We start from the raw sequence: 2,500 nt of genomic DNA on the forward strand, positions 1-2,500 counted from the left end.
CTAAGAGAAATCCTATGCAGATGAGGTGTCCTAAGATCATACAAATTGCAACAAACAAATAAAAATTGAGCGAAAGAAACACACCCATTGGGCGAAAGGGAATCCGGTTCCTATTCCGGAACCCGGCAGCGGAACCGCATACCATTCGGGCCCTCGTAAGAGTGTTCGTCGGGGTAACCCAAAATGACCTGGAGACGCCGTCGGGAGATCCGGGAAGAGTTTTCTTTTCTGTATAAGCGTTCGAGTTCCCTGGAAACCTCTAGCAGGGAGATAGGGTTTGGAACGCGAAGAGCACCGCAGTTGCGGCGGTGTCCGGATCTTCCCCTCGGACCTTGAAAATCCAGGAGAGGGCCACGTGGAGGTGTCGCGCCGGTTCGTACCCATATCCGCAGCAGGTCTCCAAGGTAAAGAGCCTCTAGTCGATAGATTAATGTAGGTAAGGGAAGTCGGCAAATTGGATCCGTAACTTCGGAATAAGGATTGGCTCTGAGGAGCGGGGCGTGTCGGGCTTGGTCGGGAAGCGGGTTTGGCTGACGTGCCGGGCCTGGGCGAGCTGAACGGGACGCGGCGTATCTCTCTCTCGGGGGGGATATCGTCGCGCACCCCGGATCCGAGCTCGGTCCCGTGCCTTGGCCTCCCGCGGATCTTCCTTGCTGCGAGGCTTCCGTGGCGGTTTTACCGTCGCGGTCGTTCTCTTCGGCCGCCATTCAACGCTCAGCTCAGAACTGGCACGGACTAGGGGAATCCGACTGTCTAATTAAAACAAAGCATTGCGATGGCCCCCAAGGGTGTTGACGCAATGTGATTTCTGCCCAGTGCTCTGAATGTCAACGTGAAGAAATTCAAAAAAGCGCGGGTAAACGGCGGGAGTAACTATGACTCTCTTAAGGCAATAGTTACTCGGGGACTGGCAAGATTTTGGTCTTGCCTGCCCAAGTCACACTCCTACCTCCTCGGGGTACCGCCGGTAACATGCGCATGTCCACATCAGCGAGGGGTGTACTCCCCCGGATGTGGCGGCGCATGGCTAAACGGAGTGTGGCGATGAAGGAGCGAAAGACAACATCTTAAACGGTCCTCCGTAACGGCTATTTGGAGCCGTGAATAATGGAGCCCATAGTAAAGTAAACTTGGAACTCGTTCCTTCACTCAGTTGACGACCGGAACGACCAAGGACAACGATTTGGCTTACAATTGGAACACTATATCGATTTCAAAATTTATTATAAAATTCGATGTTAACATGAATAGTGCCTCGGACGCAGCGCCTCTCAGTCCCGGAGGCGCTGTGGCGGATTTATCCGCTTCAGAGGGGACTACGGATAACGACCAAGCTACGTCCCCGGCTATGAGTTTAATCACTGTGCCGCTCGTGGGCAATCGGGTTACCTGTCCAGTATGTGAGAAAAGGGAAATTAACCTTTTCTTCCTAAATCTGTCGGATCTGGATAGGCATTTAACACAACACCACCCGGATGCCCCGATCTTTTGGTCTTGTATTAACTGCGCGAAATGCTTCCCAAAGCTTCATGGGGCTAGATGCCACATACCTAAGTGTGGTGGCGCTAGCAGCCAGGCCTCCATGACAGGAGAGTTTCAGTGCGAGGCCTGTCCCATGAGCTTTGGATCGCGCAGAGGGCTATCCACCCACGAACGGCATGCGCACCCTGCCGTTAGAAATATTAAAAGAAGGGGAGCGGACCCCCCAGAAGAAAATACTAAAACTTGGAAAGTAGAAGAGGTAGCACGCTTGAAGGGGCTTTGGGAAATATTTAAAAACCATAAACATCCCAATAAAGAAATTAGTAAATTCCTCACCACAAAAACGATCGACCAAATAAAGTATCAAAGAAAAAAATTAAATTTAATTGGTGAGGAAAGCCCCCAAGATGCTACCTCACTGGCAACAGAGGGAGGGTGCGATCTCGTTAGTTCAGGCAATGCCAGCTTTGGCTCGCCTGTAGGCCGCAACGAGAGCGAGCTTGCCCAAGAGTGGAAGCTCTTACTTAAAGATGAAATTAGTAAGCCAACCGAGGTGCCCCCTATTTTAAAGGAGGTTTACAGTCGGTTGATGTCAATCTGGGATGAGTACCAAGATGATCGAGAATCCCTAACGGAGAGACTCGATCACTTTATACGCACAGCTCTATACGAGCTTATAAATAAACTTAAAAACCAACTGGATAAAAAGAAAACTAAAAGACCAAGAGCAGCCAAAAATTCTAAAAGAAACAATAGAAACTCCAGGAAGCGATTCTCATACGCTCGTTGCCAGGAGTTATTCCATGAGTGCCCAAGGAGACTGGCTGATGCCGTGGTCAATAATGATCAGGCATATCTCGAACCAGCCAGGCAACCTCCCGGATCTGAGGAAGTGAGGGGGCTTTACGATAAGCTGTGGGGACAAGTGGGTACCACATATGTCCCGATTCCAGTTACGAGGGCCCCCAAACTATCCCTATCCGAGATCTTCCCGCCGATAACGGCTGAGGATGTGGGG

The sequence above is a fragment of the Bombus affinis genome, unplaced genomic scaffold, assembly GCF_024516045.1.
Source record: "Bombus affinis isolate iyBomAffi1 unplaced genomic scaffold, iyBomAffi1.2 ctg00000209.1, whole genome shotgun sequence".
Lineage (NCBI taxonomy): Eukaryota > Metazoa > Arthropoda > Insecta > Hymenoptera > Apidae > Bombus > Bombus affinis.